Consider the following 18920-nt stretch of genomic DNA (forward strand, 5'->3'; position numbering starts at 1 on the left):
TCAAAAAAATGAGCATGCCTATACAAGAAAGCCAGTCTAGCGCCAGATTTTTTAAGAATATCACGGGCAATTTCTTCCCCAGATAACGAATCGTCAAGGGTTACGCCTAAATACTTAGCTGAATTAGTAGGCTTAATTTGATTACTATTGCATGTAACTGAAAAATCTTCAACTTGTTTCACCTTTCTTTTTGAACCAAAAATTATACTCTCAGTCTTTCCAAGATGTAATGAAAGTTTGTTATCAACAAGCCATTGACGACAAGTCTCTAACTCTTTACTTAATTTATCAGCAATACACTTTGGATCTTTGTCTGAAACTAGCAGAGCACTGTCATCTGCATAAAGCAGGAGTTTGCACTCGACACTGACGGCCATGTCATTTATATAGCACAAAAAAGGAGGAGTGGCCCTAGGATACTGCCCTGTGGAACTCCACAAGAGATTGGAAGGGGTCAGAATCCACCTTGTTCACGTGGACAATCTGCTTCCGACCTCTCAAATATGATCTAAACCATTCCACCGAGTCAATACCCATGGCCCCAAGTTTTCCACATAGAATGTCATGGTCGACAGTGTCGAATGCCTTCTGGAGATCCAATAAGACTAGTCCAGTGTAGTTGCCTTTTGAAGTTTGACTGTTTATATAATCTGTAAGATGGATTAAACATGTATCTGTTGAAAATGAGTTCCTGAAACCAGATTGATGTCCATAAAGAATATTATTTTCCGTAAGTAGGAATCAATTTGAACAAAAACAGCTTTTTCAAGAATTTTCGATGTTATACAAAGAATACTGACGGGTCTATAATTACCCACTTCAGACCTACTATTTTTCTTGTAAAGTGGCCGAACACGGGCGGATTTCAATTCTTCAGGAACTGTATTAGTTGTTATTGATAAGTTCACAATGTGCGTTAATTGATCTTTTAAACCTGTTGCACCATCCTTCAAAAATCTGGCTGGGATCTCATCAAGGCCAGTACTTTTATTTGGCTTTAAAGAATGGAGTTCTTTGAGGATAAAATCAGAGGAGACTGGAGAAAGCTTAAACCCTTTGTTTGCAACTCCCATTTTCTCATAATAAGATTGAACAGTCTTTGATTTCATATCAAACTTGCCAAGGGAAGGTGGTAATTTTTTGACTAAAGCACTTGCCACGGTTGTGTAAAATGAATTGATATAGTTTGCAACTGTACTAGAGTTAAAGCAGAGATTACCATCAATATTCAGAACTACTTTGGACTGGTCTTTACTTTTGGAGCTATAGCCCAAGGTCTTAAACTGTTTCCAAAGTTTTTTGGGGCTAGATTTATTCTCCTCAATTTTATCCTGAAAGTAGTTAGCCTTAGCTTTTTTACGGCTCTCTGAACCTTGTTGCGTAATCTGCAATATTCTGAATATAGAGTACTGACTTTGGTTTTTTAAATCTATAAAGATAGTCATCTCTACTCCTGATGTCATCAAGAATTGTAGTGCTGATCCATGGCTCAGTGTGACTCTTCAGACGGATTTCTTTTATGGGCGCAACACTATCCAAAATACTACTAAAAATCGTCCTAAAAGTCACCCAAGCATGTTCAACATTACTACAATACACTTCAGACCAATCAGCACTAAAGATAGCATTCAATAAATTTTCAGCAGAGTAATTCTTAAGAGATCTTATTTTGATGACGTTATGTTGTCTAATCTGCCTTTTTCCCGGGGCACAACCTTGCGGGAGCAGTAAGTCAGAATATGATCACTCATACCAATACATATTGTACCTGATTGACAAATCTTGGTTTTGTTATTACAAAGAATGTGATCCAAACAAGTGTTACTGATAAGACGAGTTGGTTCATTTATGAGGTTTACAAAATCAAATAAATTTAGAACCTCTCTGTATTTCCTTAACATTGCACATGAGTTTACAGGCAAAAGATAATCAATGTTGAAGTCGCCCAAGACAACGATCTCGCAGTCAGATCTAATTTTTGAGATCGTTTCTTCAAGATAGTTGATAAAACCATGGTTTCCTTCAGGTCTATAGCATACTCCAACAATGATTGGCTTTGTCCTGGGAAGAAGTATTTCAAACCACAGAGCTTCGTTTTTGTTGTCATGTAAATCAGGTCTAGGATTGAAAGCAATGTCATTTTTAATATAAGCACATACACCACCCCCATTTCTGTTTCTGTCCTTACGAAGAGCAGTGTATCCATCAATTGAAATTTCAGAGTCAGTAAACGAATTGTCCAACCAAGATTCAGAAATACCTATTACAGCGCAGCTGATGTTTTTCTTGCCAGGTACCTTATTTCAGAAAGCTTAGGTGAAAGGGATCTGGTATTCAAATGAATAAAATGCAGACCTCTCCTTTTAAAACAGTCAAATTGATCTTCTTGAGCTTCCGATGGCCTAGGTATTCTAAAATCTGTGTTAGAATTTTGCGAGGGACCTGGGTTCAAGGAGACATCTCCGGATAAAATAATGAGAAGAGTAACTTTGATGTTGCTTTTGTTCAGGTTACGTAAAATACGAGTCTTATTTGATGAGTAAGATGAGTTGGGAATCGAAGCATGTAGTTGGCATATTGCACTTGATAGTGAAAGGTTATCAGTAAATGTTGCTGGAGCAGACCAGTGTTCAAGCTCAATTGAGTTGTATTTCATGTTGTCTTCGAACTTGCTGGGTGATTGTAGGCCTACCCTATTTACAGTAGATAAAATGATGAAAATAAAAGTCATCCATGATGAGCCAAGATATTGCGACATGGTCCTGGTCACTTTCAAAGCAAATGTTACGTATAAAAATATAATTCAGACCGAAGATTCAGAGAGATGATGGAATTTATCAGTCATAGCAGTTATTTACACGTAAAAATCATTTTGCACAGGGCTGACATTTTCTTGAGGCGATGTTGTGTGCCGTCAGGACTGGTGGATGTGAAGTAATGTCAGCCTTGATAAAATGGTTTTATTTAAAACAAACTCATATTAACCATAAAAACGAATAAAAACAACCATCTCTCAACACGCGATATTCAAAATTCCTGCGCCGAAATTGTCTAGAGCAATGACGTCCCAATAATTCAATGAAGCCTGACGACAAATGAGCACAATTAACCATGACGTCATTGCTCTAGAAAATTTCGGCGCGGGAATTTTGAATATCGCGTGTTGAGAGATTGCTCTTTTTATTCGTTTTAATGGTTAATATGAGTTTCTTTGAAATAAAACCATGAGATACGTGCTTGATAATTACTTTTCTAACATATAAGACATAATGTTGTGATTGCTGGACATTTCCTTTAATAGTATAAATATTTAAAAATGTTAATGATCATAGGAACATTTATGTATTATACTTGATTTGAAGCCTTTTTGAAATATGGCGGGCACAAAAGGAGTAATCTTTTGTCAGCTGAGAAGAATACAAAGGATTACTCACTACAAAGTATGCCCTCTCCTTTTGTGCCCGCCATATTTCAAAAAGGCTTATTGATTTGAGATGTTGTTACATACTGCCATTCCAGTTGAAAACCATGATACGTCCAATATGGAAGACATTAGACATGACCTTAATCTCCCACACAGTGAGTGTGAATTTCAAATGAGGTTACCAAAATGGGTGACTCTGTTTAAAATCTACAAATTTTAAATAATGTCACTCATGATTAAAATAAATCCAGTAGACCAGATTATATATATAATTTGTTAACAGTTTTAGGTCATATTTAAAAAAATTGTTTGTTTGTTTCTTTGCTACATAAATATTCAATTGTATTAAGCATAGCACAAAATATAATCAATTCCAGTAAACCTTTGACGAACGCGTACTATTTTGAGCATACATCACGTTACACGTATAATCTGCGTTGGACGGACTTGTCTCTGATTGGCTGCTGAGGCGATCTGCTGTTGCCGAGTGGAAATTTATGAATGAACTGTGCGCCTTACGCGTTGTTAGCTCCGAATTTGCAACATCACTGCAGTCGCGCTCGTCAAAGGTTTGCTGCAAAATAAAGTATAATGAAAGACAAAGATAAAAAGACTAGTTTGCGTCTGACGTCATCTGTCAATCAAACTCGAGCACGGTTTGTTTACAATTGTTGTGATGATGAGTTGCTGAACGTGGCGGTAAAAATGGGTGCCTTATTGTTAATTTTGTACATATAAACATACAAACCATCTCAAAAGTTAGGTCTTTATAGCAGGAAACTTTCTCTCACGAAGGCACCATGTCAACAATGCCTAGAAAAGTTGCTTTTTGCCCAGTTGTAGTAACTACAAATTTCGAACGCTTGAGGACACATGTTCGGAGCCGGGAGTTTCAATTATTTGAACTGCATTTTGCCTTGTAAAAGTACGTAATTTTCTGTTATTCCTTTTCTCCGATCGGCACCAGATAAATCGACCTTCCTTGTACTAGTCCTGCCAGCAAGACTTCAGTCTTTGTCATAAACATAATGCCATCTACTGACCTGAAGTCTTGCAGCGGTACATAGGGATGCACTGTACGTTTAAGAAATCCAAACTTCAAGCATCAAGAAATATACCTTGTATTTGTCAGTTTTACCTCAGAGATGCTGTAGACCCTCTCTACACAGTGTAGAAACATCAGAAGTAGAATGCTGCTCAATATGATAAATCCAAATCATGAAAATCAAGACATTTTGCAGAGCAATATTTTGACCACTTTTGCACTAAGTAAATTACTCCCATGAAGATTGCAGGTTTTGCCAACCCTGGGAATTTTGAACCCACCCAAAAGATGAGATCAATGTAGATCAATTACCTCAACTTTGTGAGTATAGATTAGTACAGTGGGATTAAAATCATCCAAGCATGCCCAAACCCTGGTACAATGGGATTAAAATCATCAGTGCATGCCCAAACTGTCCTACCTTGAGAGAGTTCCTCAGCTACATCCTTAGAGCCCAAAATGAGCCCACATATTGTGATATTTCTTATTTGTGGAATAGATATTTATAGAGAGTACTGTAACTCTAGGTACGACGACTTACAGTTACTGGAACTATCCTTGTACGCGCTATTAACCAATCAAGGATCATAGAGAATTTGATTGACATGTCATTGACATCTAGTCCTGCCAGCAAGACTTCAGTCTTTATCATAAACATAATGACATCTATGGACCTGACGAGTTACAGTTACTGGAACTAATCATTTTGTGCAAAGTTGTTTTCTTTAAACTTCCGTGGTCGTGCCTGTGCGTATCGCGTACACGAGCGTAAACGCAAAAGCAATAAACAATCACGCTGATTGGCTGATCAATGCACTTGACAACAAGCCGGCTGACCCATTGGTCTTCGGCGCGTTGTAGGCGACCTTGTCACTTCTACGCGATCGCAATTCACCAGTGCGTACCCGGACCACGGAAGTTTAAAAAAAACAACTTAAATTGACGTCACACTATAGCCAAAATAACAAATTCTCGATCATGAGAGGATGTACATTCTGTGTCAGCGTACTTTTCATAGAATAACACGATCACGCGACCTGCATGACCGAACCATGACCTTGCCTAGCAACCACCGTGTGATTGGCCAATTCTCAAAAGAGTTTGTGTCGTAAGCGCCGGTCTTTGCATAAAGAAAAAAGAAATGGGGGAAACAAGCAGATCAGGCAACAGAACCAAATAAATAAATAACTCCCGAACCCAAAATATTGCACAAAATAAATTTACACCCAAATCCCATATTGCACATAAAATTACGACCAAAAAGAAAAAGATCAAACTCCATCAATACCTAATGAAAGAACTTTGCTCAGTTCTTATGGCTTGATCCATCAGATGTTTTTGACGGTTTTTTAAATTGGGTCAAATTGGTGATCTGTTTGATGGAATTTGGTAATGAATTCCAATGTTTGATGCCACTATAAAAAAAGGTGTGACTAATAAACATTACCGTGGTTTCTAGGAACAACAAAATTGTATGAGCTATCCCTGGTACCGTAGTTATGCAAAGATTTTGTACGAGTAAAATTGGCACTTAGATAGACCGGGGCTTTTTCATGGAAGATTTTAAAACTTGATTCAGTTTCAACTGAATCACCCTATCATGAACAGACAACAAACCAATTTTGTTCCGCTCTGCCTGACCAATGTGTGCACGAGGTCCCAAATCCAAAATGAACCGCACAACTTTATTTTGCATGGTTTGCAGCCTGTTCTTAAAATGTTGTGAGAGAGAGGAATACCATGAAGAGCATGTATAATCATAATAACACATAATAAGGGCATTGCAAAGTATCTTACGAGTGGTTAAGTTTAAATTACCAGCTTGTCTATACAAGAACCTCAACCGTCGCTAGCCTTTTAATAATATCTTGGGCAATTGACTCCCCATTCAGTGTTTCATCAAGGGTCACCCCCAAATATTTTGCAACCTTGGAGGATGTTATTTTCTGACCACCACAAGAAACAGAAAATGAATTAACTTTCCCGAGTCTTTTTTTTTTACCCAATAGCATGCACTCAGTCTTTCCAAGGTGTAAAGAAAGTTTATTGTCTATAAGCCACTGTCTACATGAGTCAAGCTCTTTACCAAGTCTCTCTGCAATGTGCCCCGGATTTTTATCAGACACTAAAAGAGCGCTGTCATCAGCGTAGAGCAGAAGCTTGCAGTCGACACTGCTGGCCATGTCATTCACATAGCAAAGAAACAAAAGGGGACCAAGAATGCTGCCTTGCGGCACACGCACGAGACACCAAGGGATTAGAGTCAACATCGCTTACATTGACAATCTGCTTCCTGTCACTTAGGTACGATGAAAACCAGTCAACAGAAGATACACCCATGGCTCTAAGTTTTTGGCAGAGAATGACATGGTCAACAGTGTCGAATGCCTTCTGTAGATCAATTAAGACTAAACCGTGTAATTACCTATGGACATTTGACTCCTGATATAGTCGTTGAGGTGAATTAAGCAGGTATCAGTAGAAAATGAACTCCTAAACCCAGATTGGTACCCATACAAAATATTATTTTCTCTCAAATAGGTCTCCAGCTGAGAATACACAGCTTTTTCCAATAATTTTGATGTAACACATAAAATGCTCACTGGCCTATAGTTTCCAACCTCAGAGCGACTATTTTTTTTGTACAAGGGTCTTACACGAGCAAGCTTAAATTCAGTTGGTACAGTGCTAGTAGCTATTGACACATTAATTATATGGGTCAACTGATTTCTTAATAATGCTGCCCCATCTCTCAGAAATTTGGCAGGAACTCCATCAAGGCCAGTGCTTTTGTTGGAATTAAGAGAGCGAAGCTCTTTCAAGATAAAATCACTTGACACAGGGCATAATTTAAAGGCATTAGGTGACACGCCCAGTTTTTTGTAATGGCTCGAAAAAATTGTGGAGTTCACGTTGAACTTTCCGAGAGAGGCAGGCAATTTGTTGACTAATGTGCTAGCAACAGTAGTATACATCTGGTTGATATGATTGGCAACTGTGCTAGGATCAAAACAAAGGTCACCATCAATTTTAACAATAACACGAGATTGATCCTTGCTTTTATTACTGTAACCCAGGGTTTTCAATTGCTCCCAGAGTTTTTTGGGATTGAATCTAAATTCTTCAATTTTATCCCTAAAGAAACTACTCTTGGCCTTTTTCACATCCCTTTGAATTTTATTTCTTAATCTGGAATACTCAGAATACAATTCAGGCTTTTGTTCTTTCTTGAACCTGTATAAAAGGTTATCTCTCAATTTAATTGCTTCTAAGATTTCACTAGTCATCCAAGGTTCAGTGTGATTTTTGAGTCTGATTTCTTTGACAGGAGCCAAGGTTTCAATAATATTTGATCAAACTGTTTTAAAAACACACCATGATCTATTGACATCAGTACAAAAAACCCCAGACCAGTCTGCCAGTGAAATGGCCGATAACAAAGCATCAACGGTGTAATTTTTCATTGATCGTATCTTGACAATGTTGTGATGTTTCATCTGGCCTTTGACAACTTTCCGTACAAAAATCAACAAATGATCACTCATGCCAATATTGATAGTCCCTGACTGGCATATTTTGTTGCTGTTATTACAAATGATGTGATCAATAGCACTAGAACTAGTTGAGGTGATCCTGGTTGGTTAATTTATGAAATTTTTGAGGTGAAACAATCCCAACATATCAAGATACTTTTTCAACAGACCATATGATTTAGGTGCTAATGTGTTAATGTTGAAGTCGCCGAGGACCATTACCTCACAATCAGATCTAATTTTAGAAATAATAAGCTCTAATCGATCAAGGAACCCACTGTCCTTGGGAGGGTGATAACAAACCCCAACAACAATTGGTTTTGTTTTTGGCAAAAGTAATTCAATCCACAGGGCTTCAACATTTGCATCAAGCAGATCTGATCTGCAATTAAAAGCCAAATTGTTCTTAATGTACATACACACACCTCCACCCTCTCTGTTCCGATCAGCTCTGATCACAGTATACCCATTGATGTTTATTTCAGAGTCAGTGACAGAACTGTCGAGCCATGTTTCTGATATTGCTATTACAGACGCCGAAGAGTTATTGGCAAGAATTTTTAGCTCAGATATTTTTGATGTGAGCGACCTAATATTGATATGGATGAAATGGAGTCCCTTTTGTTTGAAACAGTCAAAAAAGGAGCTAAATTGTTCGTTGGAAGGATTGAAGTTAGACGATTTAGAGTTATTGGTACCGCTAATATCTTGGTCTTCTTCAATGTTGGCAAACGGGAGCTCATCAAAGCAACAAATATTGCACAAGTAACTCAGCTCTGCGTTTTCCGCAACAATGATGTCGTACTCTGCATCCGTTAGTATTTGAGTGCATCTGCTATGTACCCATCTATCACAATTATCACATGTAATGGCTCTACTTCTGCTAACGACGCCTTTACTGCAGTGGACACATGGGTGTTTAGGTTTCCTTGCAGTAGTACTAGGGCCTGGGTTAGATGCAATATCTCCAGCCAGGATCATGAAGTGCTAGTCTTACATGTGAGCTTCTGTCGAGTTTACGAAGAATTCTGGATTGATTGGGGAGTAATGGGATGCCATGTTCAAAAGGCACTCGAAACTGGCACATTGTTGATGTTGTGCTCAGATTATCAGTCAGCTCGACGCAAATAACTGTGCATACCCAAGTTGGCTCTCATGTCATGATCGAGAATTTAATATTTTGGCTATTCACTCGGTCGGACATCCGGGAACATTGTCCCCTTCGTCCCCTTTGCACAAGCGCGTGCATAGCAACCAGCTCGAGAAAGGGGAACTGCACATACGTACACTGGTTTTACAAGGCTATTTCCCCTTTGTGACGTCAGCCCGACCGTCCATGCGACCAAGAGAATATAGTCTTTGTAACTTCGTCTTTCATTATAGTGAATTACTTTTTATATTTCATCACCGGAAGAAGATTTGGCATGTGAAAGGGGCCCCTTTTTCCCCAGACCGAGAAGGGGGGACAAGCATTTTTGGCACGTCGTTTGGAAATTTTCCCCCCGGACCGGCAAAAAAGGTTGCCGAATTCATCACCACGGAGCCATCAGTAAAATCGTTTACTAACGTCTCCATAACAACCGCTATTTTTCACGATTTTCAATTCGACTGCATTAGCAAAAATACCAAATATATTCTATTTCAAACGTAAAACACATACCTTTAAGCAATTCCTGCGTATCTTTACTATACGCAGGCGTTTTGCTGTCAAACATCCCACCTTTCGAAACATTTCCTCCTCTTTGCCGAGCCGACATTTTGGTTATTTACATTTACAATGAGTTATCGCTAGATGGCGCCCTTTTAGTTAATTGATTGGTCCCAGCTTGATTGGTCCAGGGATTGGTCTAGATTTAAGGGATGGGGTATGAACGGTTGGCCCCCCCCCGTTTGGAGAGTATTTATTGTGGGACATTAGAGCACATCAGACATATCGAATTGCATTCTGAATACGAAGAATGTCCTTCTGATATCAAATAATTTTGATTTTTGAAATTCGCAATGTAATCAATGATTTCAAAAAACAGAGTCGCTTTTTTTTTCGTTTTTTTTTTCGTTTTTTTTTTTTTTTTAATGTCAGATTTTGATATTTTGGTTTATAATTTCAAAATATTTGTTTTATTTATGCGCCATAAACAAATTCTGAAGAAGTAAATAAGTAAATAAATAAATAAATAAATAAATAAATAAATAAATAAATAAATAAATAAATAAATAAATAAATAAATAAATAAATAAATAAATAAATAAATAAATAAATAATTTGAATTTCATGAAGGAAAAAATAACCTTTCAAGGCATTTATCAAACGTAAAAGGGCCTCATCCCCCTCTACTTTTCTCAAAAAAAAGATTTTTATACCACTGGAAACCTCTGGCTACATAATGTTTATGTACCAAAAATTTCTTGCAGATTAAAGGAGTATTTCGTGATCCTAGCATCCTCTTTTTATGACATTTTTCAGTACATACCCACGAAAAAAGCCTATTCCCAAAATTTCAGTTGATTCCGATTTTGCGTTTGCGAGTTATGCATGATTTACACTGTCACTGCTTCATAGACAATGCGTTGTAATTTCGTTCTGGTGCACCAGAACGAAATTCAAATTTCACGATATCTTTGCAAAACGAATTAATCTGCAAGAAATATTTTGTACATAAACATTATGTAGCCAGAGGTTTCCAGTGATATAAAAATCTCAACTTTTTTTGAGAAAAGTGGGGATGAGGCTGTGGATCACGAAATGCCCTTTAATTCGTTAAGCAAAAATGTCGTCAAATTTGAATTTCGTTCTGGTATAGGCCTACCAGATCGAAATTACAACAGTGGCCTATGGAGCCGTGTCATACACATAATCATGCATAACTATCCTAATGGTCCTCAAAATTTTGCTAGCATTCAAACTAGGGCTAAACCTAATCCGTCATCTGTAAAATATAGATCGGTAAAAAAATAAAACTTTTTTTGGCAAAGCTAAAGCTCCTCGCATGGAATCGGTATAAGATTTGCTAGCCTGTAAATTAAAAATCAATATTAGGGCTGAACCGATTATTAGATCGGTACTGAAGCACGGTGGCCTAATGGTTAGATTGCGGGTTCAAACCCCACCACGACCAGTGTGTTGCGTCCTTGAGCAAGATAGCTTAGTTCCCAATTGCTTCACTCCACCCAGGTGTAAAAATGGGGAGCTGCTGGGGGAGGGGGAATAATCACAATCTAAAGTCGCTGAGTGTACCTCAGTGTGGACTTGGTGAAGCGGAAATGATTCTGATATCCTAATGGCAGCGGAATAATTGTTGCAGTGTGCTGATAATTAAGTCATGCCTAGCTGAAGCGCACCTTTATCACCAATTAATTTTTTTTACCGATATGTGCGTCATCGCTAAAATATTGTATCATTTTTTAATTAGAAAGCTCCTGGCAAAGAATTGATATTTGGCAGGGGTATTTTCTCTGGGTGGTCATGAAAATTTTGCAAGCATTCCTAAGTTGGACTGAACTGATTATCGGATCGGTACTGATTTTTGTGTCATCGGTAAGATCGGATCATCAAAAAGTGTTGTAAAAATTACTGCAATTAGAAAGCTCCTTGCATGGAATTGGTATTTGGCAGGGTATTTTCTCATGGTGGGTATACTAGTCCCTAGATTCGCTAGTCCGAATATTAAAATACAGAATGCTCGGTATAAACACACAGTATGACCCTGACCCTAACTTCGGACTAGTGACCTCTTTTCAATTTTCTGCGTAGCACACCCTTTTTTCCAGAATAGAGAATCATAGGACTAGCAAACAGTCCACCTTTTCCCCCATAATACTGCTCTATGACTCGGATGACTCCTATGAAATCTCAGTCTCTAGCCAGTATAGACCACTTGACATGTGACGTCATTACCCGGCAGTATGCGCACACATTATGGCACTTTCCATTGTTCTTTGCCCTGCAGTGTGCGTGCGCATCGTAGTTTGCTCAGGGCATGTGTATTTTAAATCTCCCACCACATTTCATATAGTACAAGAAAGCCATTGAACAGTGAAGCGGTTCGTTCGAGCAAATGAAAAGACCAATCCCTCGCCTTTGTTGATAAACATTGATGTCAAGTACAGAAATGATTGACTTGATGAAGTGTATTTCTTGTGGCACATCATAATAATGACACAATCATACACACTCTGCAAGTAGATAAAAAGTTTTATTGAAGTCTTTTTTAAAATGCTACTTGACAACATCAAAACACCTGTTTAAATATTTACTGGCCATGTGTTTTGAACCACCTTTTGGCAGAAAGCACATAGAAAAATATTTAAAAAATCCTAATATTTTGCTGAACTTTTGCATGAAACTTGGTGGGATGCAGGAAAAAGTCAGATTGTGTGGACTTACTGCTGGACTAAATCTCATCCCTAGCAAAAATAATTTAGCTCTTGTTCCAATTTCCAGACCAATTCCGGAGTCCATCCAGCGCTGGCCACACAAGTATCCTCAGGAAACTCAGGTTTCCAGCAAAAGCGGCATTATTTCTATTGAAAAACTCAGGCATACTCAGTCCGGAGTCCTACCTGAGCTCTGGTAAACACCTGAGCCTCCAAAATGTCAATCATTAAATGCTTAACAATAAACTCACCAACACATGCTGTCAATCACTGGTTTCAAGTACCATTTTACAGTTAAAATCAATAAAGGTTGTGTGGTTGCTTTCTCATTTTCTCTGCTTTAACCCAGCAATGTTACTGCTGTGTGGTAGTGTTCATGAGATTTTCATATCAGGTCTTTCATGATGAATGAGCTTTCTAGCGATAATGATCTTCACATGCATAAGGAGAATGATCTTCAAGTGCATGCATCATTTACATTGGTAACATTGTTGTTCAAAAGCATCAACTATTTATAACTCAAATTGTGGCAAATTGTGGGATAGGCTTTTACAATGTGAATTCTTAACAATTAGTGGTTGTTTAGCATGTATTGTTGATTTTAGTGTATGGAATATAGTAACAAAAGCTTATTATAGTACTGTATATATTAATCTTAATGACTTTGATGTACTTAAATGTATTTTTTTGTTTTTTTGTATGTGTATTAATTATTGTGAAATTGTTGGATTTAATTTTTCTTTATACTGCTATGATAATTGTTTAAACTAATGAATTGAAATGAATATAATATGATATGATATAATTTGATATGATATGATATGATATGATATGATATAAAATAATATAAATGGTAATTAATCTGAAATAATTGGACAGAGCTCTGCCGTCTGACAGCCCCATTTAAGGAGCCATCGGTAAGAGCTAAGTCCATAAGGAAATTTCAATAGGAACAAAGTACATCAAATGCATGAAACAGTTGAAGTGAAACCCAAAGTGAAAACGGCAACATGTTTAAAGGCTCATAACTTGAAAACTGGGCCACCTGTATACATAAGAAGTACATCATGAGATAGAGCTTTACAAAATAAAGCTTTCCTGAAAAAATTGGACAGAGCTCCGCCGTCTGACAGCCCCATTTAAGGAGCCGTCAATAAGAACTAAGTCCATATGGAGGATTTTTCAAAATATATGAAACGGAAGTATAAGCACCAACTTTAAAGGCTTGTAACTTGGAAACTGGGCCACTTTCGTACATATGAACTGCATCATGGGATACAGATTTTTAAAATAGAGCTTTCCTGAAAAAATTGGACAGAGCTTCGCCGCCAGACAGTACCATTTAAGGAAATGTCAATAGGAACGAAGTCCATGAAATGCATGAAAAGGTTGAAGTGAAACCCGAAGTGAAAACGCCAACTTTAACATGTTTAAAGGCTCATAACTTGAAAACTGGGCCACCTGTATACATAAGAAGTACATCATGAGATAGAGCTTTTCAAAATAAAGCTTTCCTGAAAAAATTGGACAGAGCTCCGCCGTCTAACAGCCCAATTTAAAGAGCCGTCAGTAAGAACTCAACTGCATACATGAGGATTTTTCAAAATGCATGAAAAGTAAGTATAAGCACCAACTTTTAAGGCTCGTAACTTGGAAACTGGGCCACTTGCATACATATGAACTGCATCATGGGATAGAGATTTTTAAAATAAAGCTTTCCTGAAAAAATTGGACAGAGCTTCGCTGCCAGACAGTACCATTTAAGGAAATGACAATGTCAATAAGACTGCCCCTTACCACCACCCCACCAAGTTACATCTCTATAAGCCTCACCAGTTCCGAAAAATGGCAAAAAGAGTTTAAAAAAATAAAGAATATGCAAATGAGGTAGCTTATTTGCATATTTTGCGACAAAAATTGCATCAAATCTTTAGATTGCTCCTAACTATCATCACCCAACCAAGTTACATCTGTATACGCCTCACCAGTTCCGAAAAATGGCCGAAACTGTTTTTACACAAGATAAAAAAATATGCAAATGAGGTGGCTAATTTACATTTTGCAACAAAAATTGTATCAGATCTTACGACTAACCCCTACCACAACCCACATCAAGTTACATCGCTATAAGCCTCACCAGCTCCGAGAAATGGCAAAAAAACAACCAAAAAACAATTTTAAAGTTAAATATGCAAATTAGCTATCTAATTTGCATATTTTGCGCCAAAAATCGCATCGAGTCTGAGGGCAACCCCTTACCACCACCTTACCAAAGTTACACCTCAATACGCCTCACCAGGTCCCAGAAACAACTGGAAGCAAAAGGCATTTAAAGCTCACAATACAAAATGTAACCCCATTACAGCATAAGGCAATTTATAAGTCATTTTAAATGTCTTTAAATGTGACGTATAAAATTTGTCTATAACACAGGGAGATACAAAATGTAGTGATTTGGGTGCTTTTTGTTTCATTTTCACAGAAATTTAAGGATTTTGACCCTTGTTTTTGTTTGTTTGTTTACCTCAGGGTCGCTGAAGCAATTAATAATATTTATTAAATCCCCTAATTACTAATTAATAAAGGACAAAGAAAGATAAAAGCATAAACATGCTTCATTTAGTAAAACAATAGTAACACCGCTGTTGTGTACAAAAAATAAGTCTATACGACAATGCACTATACCAACACCATGTACAAAAGGATGCAGGATCAAATAATTAAATCTAAACAAGTAACTAATAATCAAGTGCGAAGGGCCTAATATAACTTGATATTAGAGTATAGGGCTATACGGCAGCAGTCCAGCATCATCTCAAACGTCATCGTTCATTAATACACATTACACACTTATTACGGAACAATTCACTGAGAAAATAGAGATGAGTTTTTGAACGCAAAACCTGACACATCAGTATAACATGCCAGGATAACATGCATGTCGACAATGGACCAAAATTCATTAATTTATAGGAGCATCCCGGCCAAATGATAGCTGTTAAATAACTTGGCTATGACTCGATTATGTAACTTTTAGTAGGCCCCTAGATGGATGATTTATAATAAAAATTACAATAACCAATATCAGCTGACCGGGCTAGCTACAATGTGCAGAGACAGAGGCCGAGAGGGTCTATAATAGGCCTAGAGTATAATGTTTTGCCCGATTCAGTCAACCTCCGTCAAACTCCGTCAAGCCTCCGTCATCTCTCCGGACTCCGTCAGATTTGGGCTCCTAAGTGGGCGCATTCTTTTGAATATTGCTTCTGCCGGTGACGGAGCTCCGTTAATGTTAAAGCATGCAATGAATGAGCACACTCCGGAAAATTGGGCTCATTTTGGGTGCATCTATTGTTTGTTGCACCGGAGTCTACGGATATGACGGAGCAGTATTGACAAAGTTAAAGCCCCGTTCAAATAAATGTTAAAATGTAGTATATATGCCTTATTTGATCAATATGCCTACACGGCTTTCATAGGTTTGTTATTTTGGGTGTATATATCAAAAATACTATTATTTGTAGATTATTTTCATATCAAAATCATGATTTTAAAATTCGCACTTAGGATTTAAAAATTGTGATATAGACTGTATAATTAATGGGAGACAAACATAAAAACCGCGAGCAAGATATAGGCCTATAAATAGTACTATCCACGTCCACTAATATCATTTAACTTTCAAAGAAGCGATATATATATATATATATGAATAAATAAATAATATTATAAATGATATTAATAGGGGCCTTTACCTAATCATGCACGCATGATACATTTAAGAATGCGCTAATTAAAATGTTTTTAACATCTTTCAACCGGCCTGACTATAAAACAAGAGCATTTGGAGCATGTCTCATATACCTGTTCGGCGCACGAGCTAAATGATATAGGCATAGGGCCTATATTAAACAAAAGATCTAAAAAATAGGCTAAACATACCGCTTGGAATTTGCAGAATTTCTACATGGACTCTAGACATGCTAGATGCTCGACGTTATATTTCGAGACAGTGTCCACAATCTACTCCACAGAATGTCTCTAATGATCTCTTGGTTGATTGTTAGATGATGGATAACATTTATTCCTGGGCATTTATTATTACAGCCACTGATTCTTTCCTGGTAATCCGCGAGTTGGGGTACAACCGGTCATCTTTTGGTTGGATGTTTGTAGACCCATTGCTGATGTCATTGGCTTCGTTGTCAGCCTTCTTTTTTTTTCGTTGCACAACCAACCCAGCTGCCAAACGCTTCATATACTAGGTAGTTCTTGGACCGTTGGACAGTGTGACTTTCCCCAAATGACATAGGCCTATTGACATTGACAGTCTAATGACAGAGTCAGTACAAAAGAGCTATTGATTGATTACGTAATTTCCCAAAGACCACCTTCATCACTTAATCAATAAGGTCAGAGACACATGCATGACACGTTGGTACTACGTATTTTAATATTTCTCTGATCTAAAAATAATGTAGACCTACTGTTATTATTATAATTATTATTTATTTATTATTATAATCATTATTATTATTATTATTATTATTATTATTATAATCATTATTATTATTATTATTATTATTATTATTATTATTATTATTATTATTATAATCGCGGAACATTGATAATAAATAGGCTTAAAAATTGTTCAGATTTTGGTGAAATTTTACAGGAAATTTAGCCTCCAGAGAAAACAAAAACAAACAAAATAAACCAGAACGACCGACCGTACTTGAAAGGTTTTTTTCCGTCACCTTACAATAAATTATAGGCCTACTATTATTTATTTTATTTATTTGAACATACGCCTTTATAACAGCGGTACCCGTCCAACAGAAAAATAAAAATAAAGAAGTGAAAATGAACGTATTAACCGGGGTATTAACAAGAAATAGCAAGACATACTGGTATATGCATGATCTATAAAATTAAGATAATATTTATTTCGGCTTGCTGAGACAGACGCCGTGATGGTCCATAGGGCCTACAGTATAATGTATTGAACGACTCCGTCAAACTCCGTCAAGCCTCCGTCATCTCTCCGGACTCCGTCAGATTTGGGCTCCGAAGTGGGCGCATTCTTTTGAATATTGCTTCTGCCGGTGACGGAGCTCCGTTAATGTTAAAGCATGCAATGAATGAGCACACTCCGGAAAAATTGGGCTCATTTTGGGTGTATCTATTGTTTGTTGCACCGGAGTCTACGGATATGACGGAGCACGGTGACACCGCGATTTACATTTACAATGCCCTGGCCGGGCATGCATGTCTTGTTGAACATAGTTAACGAATTTTGTTAATGGCTTATTCAGTGATCCCAGCGCAAGTAGTCGCCTACCGCTAGGCTATGCATGCACATTAAAAAATTATTATTTGATGAAATAATTTTCTCCTGACTTTTCATGCACATTAATATTTTTTATATTAACTATCTAACTGCTACACATGCTATGTCTTCTGAAGGTATTTAGGCAAAAGAATCTGCCTACAAGATAATTTCTGACTTCCTTTATCTCCGACTTTCGCATGATGCATGCACATTAAAAAAAATTGTATAGGCCTACAAGATGGTTTCCGAAATAATTATCTTCCGTCTTGCAGATTTTTAATGCACATTAATATTTGTTATTAACTATCTGACTGCTACACATGCTATGTCTTCTGAAGGTATTTAGTTTTAACTATTAAGCTCTATTGGTGCAAAAGAATCTGCCTACAAGGCTACAAGATAATTTCTGACTTCGTTTATCTCCGACTTTCGCATGATGCATGCACATTAAAAAAAAATTTCTTCCCACTTGCAGATTTTTCATGCACACTAATATTTGTTATTAACTATCTGACTGCTACACACGCTATGTCTTCTGAAGGTATTTAGTTAACTATGTGCAAAGGAATAAGCCTACAAGATGGTTTCCAACTTCCTTTTACTTCCGATTTTCGCACGATGCATGCACATTAAAGAAATATCTAATAGGCCTACAAGATGGTTTCCAAAACAATATTTCTCCTGACTTGCGGATTTTCATGCACATCAATATGTTTATTAAGCATCTTCATCTATTATAACTGCTACACATGCTATGTCTTCTGGAGGTATTTAGTTAGCTATTTAGGTCTATTTGTGCAAAAGAATAAGCCTGCAAGCCCGGCCTGCAAGATGCTTTCCGACTTTGGTTTTCTCGTTACTTTTACATGGTGCACACAGTGGCACATTAATATTTTTCTTTAACCATGCACATAGACAACAGCTATACATATCCAGTACAGAGTCTTCTAACTGACATTGGCATTAAACTGTTAATTTCATTTTTTTTAAACATGAACAAAACCCGGTGTTAGGCCTACAGGTGTTAGGCATACAGCAGCCGACTGATATGATGATGATGATGATGATGATGATGATGATGATGATGATGATGATGATGATGATGATGATGATGATGATCAATGATTTTCTGAACTGGAAAGTTTTAACAAAGCATGTTTCTAACAACATTAGAAGTAAGGAACACCAACATTTCAAGAAATATAGGTACCA

This window comes from Amphiura filiformis, unplaced genomic scaffold (assembly GCF_039555335.1).
Source record: "Amphiura filiformis unplaced genomic scaffold, Afil_fr2py scaffold_21, whole genome shotgun sequence".
NCBI classification, from domain to species: domain Eukaryota; kingdom Metazoa; phylum Echinodermata; class Ophiuroidea; order Amphilepidida; family Amphiuridae; genus Amphiura; species Amphiura filiformis.